Source organism: Poecilia reticulata, linkage group LG2 (assembly GCF_000633615.1).
Source record: "Poecilia reticulata strain Guanapo linkage group LG2, Guppy_female_1.0+MT, whole genome shotgun sequence".
NCBI lineage: Eukaryota > Metazoa > Chordata > Actinopteri > Cyprinodontiformes > Poeciliidae > Poecilia > Poecilia reticulata.
The window spans coordinates 28,577,532-28,589,605 of NC_024332.1; positions in this window are offsets into that span (position 1 = coordinate 28,577,532).

Genomic DNA, 12,074 nt, shown 5'->3' on the forward strand with positions numbered 1-12,074 from the left:
CTTTCACTTTCCACATCAGCAGCTGGCCACACTGACAGTAATATTTTTTGGGATTTTGATTTGGATCTGACTGGGTGGAATTTCTCAATAGGAGGACATTTTTTTGGTTTCCAAACCATTTCTGAGATTGCTTGAAATCTCTGGTATGCTGTGTAGAAACACTAGCCAGGGTGTCTGGGTTCTGATGTAAAAAAAACAAACTCCAATATCTTGGGAATTTTGTTGTTTTTAAATGAAGATTGCTTTTGTCAAACTTTGAAAAAACAAACAAACACATTTTAGATAAATATGATCACAGCTGACTGTGTCACTCCTTGCTTTTTGCAGTGCTGGAATTGTCATGGGTGTGCTTTTTTCTGATTTTCTGATTCAGAACATTCCTTAGAGTGTTATGATCCTACAGCAATAAATTAGGGACAAGCAAGTTTAGTGGAGAGAGAAGACAACTTGCATGTATCAGTTGTTCACACATTTTTTCAAAACTTTGGGTCTGCCTTGAAAAAGTCAAGAAAACTTGACTACGTCTTCATCTTCAACAGATTCTGCGGCTTTGTGCGGCTTCCCTCAATTTATGTTCTGTCTAAAACTGGAGATGCCTCTGGTGCCTAAGAAAAACGCCCAGCAAGTGTTTTTTGTTTTCACCACCATGGGAGAGATACTTCTTCACGTTTGGCTCATAAAGGAATAGGGTGGGTCCCCCCCCCCCGCAAGTGTTGCTCTGTAGAGTTGTTGTTGCTCAAAGACATCGGTCAGTGTGTTACGAGCAGCAGACAACTCCCTGAACAACTTTAGTTTGGAGAAACAAATATTCCTGAAGACCTGAGGGTTGACCTAATGACCTGTCAGTTCCAGAGCAGGTAAATATCACATGCTGATGAATTTGGTAAATTTTGATAACAACTCCACAGATTCCTACTGCAAAAATACCAAAACTATCTCTTTAATGTGCGTATATCATACTTTAGAGCAACAATCAGCTCTAAAAGCAGGTAAGTCATTTAAAAATGCATTTTCTGAAACAGAATGACCCTTTAGAACACAATGTGCTTTTTTTGCCATAGATTTTAGGTCAGTTCAAAATATTTGTTTACATCTGTAAATTGCATTACCACCCATCTAAATTTTTCTAATACATGGCTCACAATAGTTGTTAGCAGCAGTGACAAACATTACATGAGCAGTGACAGCCTGGATAAACATTTTAGGATCGAAACACCTCATTATTGTAAGAAAATTAATCTGTGTGGAAGATTGTGTCATATTATTGTTTGCAGTCAAGCCCCTCATGACAGATTATTTATGGAAAATTTGGGTCATTTGTGTTTGAAACATAGTGCTTTTGAATTGTCTTGCAGGATGCCGGTTTGTTGGATGTCCAGATTAAAGTGCACAGACTGACTGCATAACTCACCATAAAAATGATTGTTATCACCTCCTTAGCCTTGGTAACCAATTCTGTTTTGATAACCAAAACCGAGCTTGGTTATCAAAATATAAATGTGCTCATAATGACATTATTCAATTCATAATGTCATCACACTTCAACAGCCTTCTGCCTTGGCTTGAGTGTCAGTTTTTCTATCTTTTTCACACATTTATCAACATAAAATATGAAAATGAATCAAACAATTGTAAAATACAAGCCTAAACATTGTTGGAAAAGAAAATTAAAACAATTGTATAAGTTCTTTAGGTCTGCAAATTATTCAAACTGTGTCTAATTTATGTTGGCACTATGCAGTTGGTGCTTATTATCATTTTATAGCTTTGTCTTTCGTATTTGGTTCAGGATCAGAAAGACCACTTTTCTAGCTGGAAAAAAACTGTGTTGTGGGTCAATGATTTTTAATTGGATCACAATTTAAAACTATGGCTTATATGTACTTTCAAAAATATATATTTTATAAATTATTTGTAAAGACATTTATCAAACTGTGACATCACGTACAGGTCAAATACCAGGAAAGGTGTGGTAGACTGTAGTGTCCAACATCTGGATCTGATATCCACCGCTCTATCTCTGGAATGACGCAGAAAGAAAACCAGGTTCCACCCTTTCATCCTGTCTTTATCCCCCTTATCTCTGCTATCAGTGAAAATGCCAAAAGCTGTAAAAAAAAACGTTACATTAATTTGCAGAGCTGAGCTAATATGGATTAAAGTTCACGTTTTGTCATAAATTACCCCAGTAGCCCTGAGAAAGTACGATAGTTTTGTGCAGAGTGATGAATTACTGACCTGCTGGCAAAAAAAAAAATGTTTTGTTATATATGTAACATTTTTCTTTTGCTAACCTATCAGGTTTCTTATAATTTGTGTCAAATAATTTTGTTATCATCACGGCACAGTTATTTACTAAGCTTCAACATGCTGTTATAGTGAAAAACACACACAGACATCCTCTCAGTGCACAAACTGAGGAATGTGCGAGATGGACGTGACAATACTTGAGTTGTTTTCAGTGTTTTATTCAACCACAAAGGTGCAGAGGAACACGATGGGAGTGAAATATAACAATGCTCTCAGACCCCACATTTTCAACAGCTGAACTTTCCATCACCTCTAGGCGCAGGGCAGGGACACAGCAGAAAAAACAAAACAGAGGATTGGGGAGGGGAGGGGGGAATTCCTGCCAGGAATCCGTGAGTGTCTTAATACCACAGGAATGCACAACTGGAATTTACTCAACTGTCATGACAGCTACAGATACACAAAGAGAGCAGAACAACACAGGTTGTCCCCGAAAATTATGCAACTGTATGTTGTTACTGTTTGTTCTCAACAAATAGAATAATTCTCACTGTCCACAAACAGTCATGAAGTGATTTACAAAGAAAATATTCCCTAATTCTATATTGAGTTTAGCAAGTTAAAGTAACATGCTGTGGGCTTGTTATTAGCATAACTTGAAGACATTTTTTTTTATTAGACTAGTGGAATGCTTAAACTTTTACAACATTTCTGCCTTATTTCATGTAATTAAAGGGCAGATCTGCCACTAAAGATTTACCGTGCTTTAAAAATTTGCCCAAAGGCATGTCTGGAGTTAACAACCATCCTTAAACATACTCATATGTAAAAAAAAAAAAAAAAAAAAAGGTGCTATTATTTGGCTTCTTTCTGTCATGCAAAATCCATTTTGTATTTTTAACAGGCTAAACTGTGGTGGAGTGTAATATTTGTTCCATTTAACAAAAATCTAATCGATCAGTTCCAGTGGTTTCAATGAACATTAAACCTCATCTTGTCTTCCTGGTTCTGTGTTCAGGCTACAAAATAGTGAAACTCAAGCTGGGAGAGCTAGTCAGTCTCAGATATTACTTGAAACATATCTGCTATGTTGGTATAGAATAGCTAAAAAGACTCCTGCATTTGATGTGTATATGGAGGTGGGAAAAGCAGTCAGTTCTCAAAATGCAGAGAGTAAATTGAGAATGGTCCCCTTTACTACGATGTATAAAGTGTGCATATAAGCCCTTATGCAGGATAAGAGTTGTCTGATGGGAGAAGCCTCAGGAGGAAAAAAAAAAGACAATAACAGCAGGCGATCTATATATTTTAGTAATTTATTCCATTTCAGAAACTAAAATAAGCATAAGCATTTAAAATCAACAAAATAAATGGAGCTCTTTTCCAGAAGCATAATATCACAAGGAAGAAACTACTTCTGAGAAACTACTTCTGAGAAACTACTTGCCTTCTGAGAAACTACTTCTGAGAAACTACTTGCCTGTGGCATCACAGAAGCAGCACAGTGTGTTTTTACACATATTCACCTTTTTTTTTTTTGACCAGACTGACATAAAAAAAATGCTTTTGTTGTAAAAAAAATTGTAATAAAAGATGTACATGCTTTTTTTTTTTTTTTACATATCCTTACTCAGGGTGTCAATTAATGTTGCATGCACTGTATAAAATGTCCCAGTACCTCTAATTAGTAGCCAAACTCTTGGTCACAGTGGTGTTTTTCTTTAACACCAGGAAAACTGTTTCCTCTCATTAAGCCAAGTCTTTCATATGGACTCAGCATATGTCAACACATGCCCATTCCTAGACCGTAAGACTTTCTTTACATTGCATAAAAATTGTGTGAAGAATTGATGAGTATGCAAAATGTTATGCATTACCAACAACTGACAAAGGTTATATAAGAAACTAGAAAGAGAGGATGTGGACTTGGGGACAGGGCATTTGTCCAGGAAAACTGGATTTTTGTCTTTTGAAGCATAAGTTCAAGTGTTTTACTATGCTTTTGCAAAGCTTGAGAACATTGTCAAAAATGTAAAAGTGACAGGGGCATTGTTACTTACTCAGTTATCACAGGATGAGCTGTTAATACCAATAGGAAAATCCACCCAGAAACAAATAATGAACAGCTTTCATTTTCTATTAGTAAGGGTTACGTAACCCGAAGGAGGAACACCCTTTCATCGGCAACGAGAAACAACATTTATTTTGTTCATGTGCTTAAGTTCACCGCTGGGTTGATCTCCTCCTTAACTACTAATGTTTCTATTTAATCTACATGAGGAAAATATTTGTGAAAGCTTTGGTTGATCTGTGGAACACCCTTGCTAGACTTCATGTTTCTCTCGACAGATAAGCTCATGTTCTGGCAAAGTGCCCATTGATCCTTCATCCTCAGTGGTGATTTGTTTTTCTTAGCGCTATTTTTCCTCTCTTAGTGCCACACTGTTTTTCCTGTCTGTTTTCCAAAGGAAAATAGAAGTCTATTCCTCTGTAAAGCTATTCTCATGAGATATTTCCTCTTAGAGCAGACTTTAGGGAAACAAGACAGGGCCCAAGTTGGAGGCTCTATTATGCTAAGCATTGAGGCTAAAATACCACATCTAGTAAATGAATAATGTGTTTAAAAAAAAAAGTTAAAAAACCCTAGAATTTAAATAAAGGTGAATTGTGAAGCAATCATGTAATTTTATATCCGCTGCAGTCCATCATGCGGTATTTACGTCATTACTAAAAGCCACTTCAAAAGACCTCAATATCTGACTGGTTAACCTCAGCAACAGAGCTGCACATCGCTTCCTTTGTTCATAGTCATATTAACTCCACCCTCTAGCTTTTAGAGTTGAGACTGACAGTTAAAGTAAAATCATTATGTGCTGTAACTCAGAAAAATTAAGGTTTCGGACTGAAAGGAAATTTCATTGATGATCTGATTTGGTTTCACTTAATATTTCAGAGATTTGAAATGACTCAGCTAATCTAAACTAGTATTTATTTATGTTAGTCACAGATGTGACTAACATTTCATTTAATGCACTGTAAACCTTTTTTTTTGCATTTTTGAATGTAAAAACGGCCTCAGTCATTAGACATTTAATTTGACTAAAGTGATAGATTTATGAAGTATGATGCATGAAGGAAGTGTTCTTTCCCATTGAGATATGAAATCTCAATTTGATTCATTCCACATCCCCACATGTTGGCCATAAAGCTGTTGTGAACGTTGGCCAGTGAAGATAAAACTCAGCTGTGAGGAGGGCGGAGCCACTGAGAGTGAGAGCCGAGCAACGGAAAGTGACAGATTTTCTGACTGATTTGGGGAGTGGTGTATCTCAATATAATTTACATTAGTTCAATGACTCTACAGTGTTTCCAGTCTAAATTACACTATCACATAGATTAGCTCTTAATTTTTCATAGATGTATTAGATTGTGGAACTGTTTGTCCTTAGTTTAAAACTGTTTTATGTAAATCTGATATATTTTCTCCAAACATATTCAACATATTTTTTTTTACCTCATGAGGAAGAGCAGTACAGTACAGTTCGTTATTAACTGCCTTCCTGGTTAACCACTGTACCAGATTAAAATCAGCCACTGCCTTAGCATTCCCATGCTTAACAAAAACATATCAGTAAAGTCAATATTATCCTTTCATGCTGACAAAATGAAGCAAGAGAACACAAATTTAAAAAAAGGAAAAATACTTGAGAGGATGTCTACAGACTGAATGAAAACACTCGGGCTGTAGGAATATTCCTAAAGGCTTCATACAACTGTACAAATCCTTAGGGGGCTGTAACCCAGCACACTCCTTTGCTCACTTCCATCCGTTCTCTGTATGAGCTTAATTGGACAGCAGGACAGCACGTTGTCAGGATGTGTGCAAAATTCTTTATTGTCACTCACACACAGAGCCCTTTTCCAAATAAAACAAGAGATTTCCCCTGATAACGGTGCTCACATGGTTCACTGCCATGTAGAGTTGAACTGAAACCCAAGCCTCCCTGCTCCTACTTACAATTTGGACTCTTCCCCTCCAGTGTGGAGATTTGTGTGGCTGGAAGTGTAATTTTTTACTTTAAACACTGCAAGTCTTGGTCTGTCATGACGTCTCATGCTTTGGTTGCGCCGTGAAATATAAATACTTGGGGATTTGAAGAGGCATGTGCCTGATCTTTGCTCAAATTCATCCTGTATGACTGCTAAGCCATGCACTCTAGTGCAAAATACATCTTAAAGTCAAAAAGATTATGTGGCCAAATAAAGATTTTATTCAACAGAACGTCATGCGAGGAGAACATCACCACTCTTTTATTATGAAAACCAAACATTTGTTAATGATGACTCAAACTCAACAGCTTAGATTGCTTGGAAATGGCATTATCTGTGCTTTTGTTAAAAATGTGCTCAGATAATGAGTGAAATGCAATATCATCTTCTTATGAGTCGTTGAGACTTTCCCACTAGTTCTCTTTATTTGTTGCAGTGCCAATGCAWCTGCTCTCCACAAGCCCAACTTTCTTGTATATGGATATTTAATATTTTTATAATAATGATGTGGTCTGCTTGTATAAGATATTAATGATAGCAATTTTCAGCTGGAATCCACTTTGGCTGGAATCCACATTGGCAGCAATGGTAGATTAGTGGCAATTTCCAGGCCATGCCCTATCATACTTACTTTACCTCAAACAATTTTTAAGGGAATGTTTATTTATTTATTTATTTATTTATTTATATAATTGACATAAGCAATTAGGGAGCTGTTTTCTTTACAAATTGCTGCTTGCACAGTGGAATAAGGATTTGCAAATAATAATAATAGACTTTGATATTAGTCCACTCATTTTTATCTGTGGTTTTATGATTGAACAATAAACAAAAGCCATAGTGATATTATGTAGTAACTGATCCAAAATCAGAAAATAAATCAGTAAACATTACATTGTTTGATAGCAAAATGGAACATACCGAGCAATGCACACAGCATCAACATCATATAAAGCACAARCTTTAAACAACAGGAAAACAAATTACACAACACTTTGTAGCAGGACAAATTTCACTAAAACATTTTTGAAGGCTCAGATGTAAAACAATCATTTCTTGCTTTTTTAAATGTTGCTTTATGTTTTCCCTCGATGCTTTACTGTTGTAGCTTTCGACTATTTTCTTTCTTCGTCTGTTTCTTTGCTTTCTGAAATGTTATGTTATCTGAAGCAGACAAGGCCTGGTTTTTCAAACTGCTACAGTTAATTTCAATGCCTTTAGGCTTAAATTCCTCCTAATGAGAATTGAAAGGCAGTTTTGTCAGAATGTTTTCTCTGGAACAGACAACAGTGCTCCCCACATTCCTCACCGTTTGCTGCAAGCTGCCAGTCAGCTGCGTAGGATAACTGAAGGGACAGAAGTACAATTACGTTTATCCCTCATTGTTAAAAGACAAAACTGAATGTGTGGACAAACCAATACTTTTATGAAGAAGGCATAGAAGAGCCCTTTAAAGGTGAACCTATTTCCACACAAAGATTTCAATTATGTTTTTATAAGTATGTTTATTAAATGTATTTATTCAACCTAAGGTGTCTTTTAAATATGCCTCTGGTCGGATACCTAGCATTTCAAATGAAAGTAAATCCAAATTTAATCTCAACATTTAAAGTGGATTCATATTTAAAACTTATTTAAAATATATCTTCAACTGAACCCAATTCGTGTCAGAAGCTGAGCTTTATCACTCTATCACTCGCTGTGCATCAAAATTAATTTGTGTATAAAAATACTAATACACAAATTATTATTATTAATAATAAACATTGTCACAGCAATTGAGTGATTAAGAAATGTAAAATGTATTTTTTTTTTGATAAACATAAATACATCTATGTCACTTTTACGCTTTTGTAAAGCTGACTGATGCATCACCAGCATTCACCGTGTTGTATTCCCACTAGTGAGTACTTGTGTAACAGAGAGCCAGCTTGTGCGCATTCAAGAAGTACATATGTATCAGTTTATATGCATGTAACTGTATCCATCGATTTCCCACTTACTCACCTTTCATGTTGCTGCAGCTGAAGCCCCAGAAAGGCTTCATGCTGAGGATTTTGAAGTATTTGTTGAAACTGTCTCTGACTCTTTAGCACTCTCCACAGTGGGCCCGGCAGCTGTTGGAAACACCAGATGAGGTCGAGCTCCGTACTCCCACTGGGATCAAGTGATAGTGATAGTTTATAGCTTTTATTCACAACAAATGTATCTTCTCCAAAGGAGATGCACACTCAGTGCCAACAAGTTTCCCACATTATTGCTGGGAAATGCTCAGCAGCTGATGATCTTGTTTTATTCTTAGCCCTTCAAGAATTTAATTTCTTTCAGCAGACAGAGAAAAAAATAAACCTTGACAATAAGGAGCCGTGCACTGGCTCAAAGTTTTTCACATGCTGTCATAAAGGAGCTACAGTCGTGCCTGTCCTTTATTGACATTTTATTTATTTTAAGACAACATGAAGAATTGGCACGGCGTTGGTGCCTGGGTAAAGCGCACAACTCATGTACAGAGGCCTCAATCATCAGTGCGGTTGTCACAGGTTTGAGTCCCGGTCCGTTGACATTTGTCGCATGTCTTCCCTGCTTTTCTGTTGCTTCACTACCAAATAAAACTCACTAGAGCTATCCTTAAAAATCCTTTTAAAAAAAACATGATAAAAAATTGCATGTTTGGGAAAAGAAAAGGATACAGAATTTTAAAAAGTCTTTCACAAATAATAAAATGAAATGTGCATTTTATAGCTCAGACCCTCTCACTCATAAAGAAATAAAATAAAAAGGAACAGAGGTTCTGTGAAAGCCTCAGAGGTTTGTTTAAGAACAAACAGCATCATAAAGACCGAGGAAAACATTCCAAATGTCAGGAATAATGTTGCGCAGATTAGCTTATTAAAAAAGACTCCAACTTTAAACATCACAGGGAGCATTGTTCTCAGTGTAATTCAAATGTAGAAACTGTCTAAAACAACTGCAATCTTGTAAAGACGTGGCACAGGAAGCAAAAGTGACAGCCCTTTCTTTTTGGAAGGTGGAAAAAGTAAAAAAAAGAAACATATTGTTGAAACAAAACACTGGAAGAAATCCCATTTACAGTAGCTAAATGTAAATGCAAACACATTACATAAGGTTCCCCAGTCTGGTTGGGACCAGTAATAAACTTTCACGCATTTTTCTTACAAAATGCTACGTGGCAGAAAACTGATAGTGCACATCGACCTGCACAGACTGGCCCTACGGTAAAACATAGTGGTGGATGAAACGTGATCAGTGGCGCAACTACACATGATTCAGGTGGATGCGAAAACAGAGTCAGGGAGGCTCAATACAAACCCCAATTTTGTTTTGTTTTTAAAGGTTTTGTTGCTTCTAGTGACCTTTATTTGAAAGTAGTTCTACAGGAAAAAAGGTGATGAGAGAGGGGGCAGACATGCGGCAAATGTCACCAGGCCAGGAATCGAACCTGYGACCACCTCAACGAGGACCAAGGCCTCATACATGGGTTGTGCTTTGCCCCTGCCCCACCCACAGCACCCAACAAACCCTGGTTTTAAGTGCAGTTTTGAAAACAGTTTATCATTTTCCAATTACTATTATGCACACCTATGTTTTACCTTTCAAATAAAATCCCTCCCCAAAAATCCATTGAAGACTTTAGTTGTAATGTGAAGAAATGCAAAACAAAGAGCTTATGTTGTGTGAATACTTCTATATATTGTTATAGCAATGTTCAGAGAGGATTAAAAGCTTCTCTGCTCCCAGATTKGTTATCAGATTTTCTCTAGCCTTTATTTTTAATAAAGCCTMTTTTTAATAAAGGCTAGAGTTTGTGAGTTGGATTATAAGAAAGATTACTCATATTTTCAAGGCATCACATAAAAAAACTGTTAGGAAAAGAAAACTCTATTTGATCTCAGAGAACTCTTATCAAAATTGGATTTCGAGGTTTCATAAAGCAAACTTCTACCCACTGTGAACTCATATTGAAGAAATGAAAAACCTGCCAGGATACTTTTTCCTTTGTTTTTCACTTCTTCCTCTATGCTAAAGTTCAAATTTGAAAGAGTAGGCTGCTTTATGAATTTGTAGGGCACACGGTAGATGTACCAATAAATGGGTCTTTCTTCTTTTATAGTTCTCTTTCATTATTCAGAATGTCATTACATTTCTCACCTTGTACTCCCGTTTCTGGCCCTTTGAAGTGAAAAACCGTCCCCTGTGCAGTCGTAAATAACGACGGGCAAAGTGGTTCATTTCTCCCCAGAGGAGAGTTTCAAAGGCTGCTGCACGCTGGCCACTCGTGGTCAAAGGAGTTGCTCCTGTTAAGGTTTAAAAGTTAAGGTCAAGTCAAGGAGGAAGCAGCATGACATAAAATATCATTATTGCTGTTGAAATAACTGACAGAAAGCTACAAGATTTACGCAGATGACAACAGCAGACAGCAAACTTTACAGAGAACATACACTTTATCTTGTTATTGAATTAGCTAAGAAGCATTAAAAGAAAGTAAAAATAACTTCCAGATTACATCACCACAAAAGCATTTACCCTTGTTTCTCATGGATGGTCACAGCATATTGTTTTTGCCTTCTTCTTTAATTTTATTGCATGGAAAACAAATAAATATCTGCAACTATCCATCGTGCTTTGTGCTCATTTTATGTGGAATATATAAATAAAAACATGGTTAAGTTTATTTCGAGCAAGATCTGCAGGAGAACATTTGGAGTTTAAATCAACAAATGGGGGGTTTGTTGGATGGTGGTTGGGTGACAGACTGTAAGAAATCACCTTCCCATGCTTTACCTCTGCAGGAATTCATTCTTTTTTATCTAACTTTTTTTTTAACTTATGGTCTAAAAGTCCAAGAAATATATAGATACTCCCCACTGCAATGATAGCAAATAGAATGAATTTCCTGTTTGAAAAATGACTTTGCTCCAGGTGCATTCAGCACACTGGGGTAGCAAACCAATATGTTTCTGTAGCAACAACTGTAAATAACTGTAGTTCTGGTTATATGTTTATTGTCCTTAAACCTCTAAGAAGGTTTACAAAACCTAGCTGTAAGTAAACGGAGATGAAATTACAAGAAGAGTCCATCAAGTAATTCTGCGACTTCAAAACAATCATGCACTACTTTTTTTTCTAYATGTGGACAAACCTGAAAGGAGCCGTACATAAAAGACAATCCAGGAAAATCACAGGATAAGAAGACTGTTGCATTGGTACCAGAGTTCAGAGTCTGAACTGAAATAACCTGAGCAAATGTCTAATATTTAAGGATGTGAGTCTTGGCAAATTGCGTGATCTTGCAGCGTGCCCAAATATTTGCCTTGGGCTTGATTTGAAACTGCGGGAGCTTAACCTTTAAAAAACAAGCTTGCTTAAAAAAATATCTAAAAAATATATGATGTTTAAAGTTGTGCTGTTTAGATGAAATTTTATCTGTTATTTTTCTTTTTTTTTTTTTACTTTTGGTCTATAGGCTCCAAAGCCCAGACTTCTCATTATTACTCTTTTGCTTAATTTTTATCAGCTTTACAAATATTTACTGAAGGTCCTATTATGAGGGATACTTTTGCTGAATGGGCAAATAAACTTAATCTAACATGAGCACAAAGCCCTTTGTCCCTTTCTGAGACAAAGGGTTCTGTAGTTAATGATTACACACTAGGAAACCCTAATGACTTTTTACAGCTGCTGCATTCTCAAATTGTATCAGCAATGATATGTGGGGAAACGTTTACATTTTTAAACCAATGAAACCATCTGAA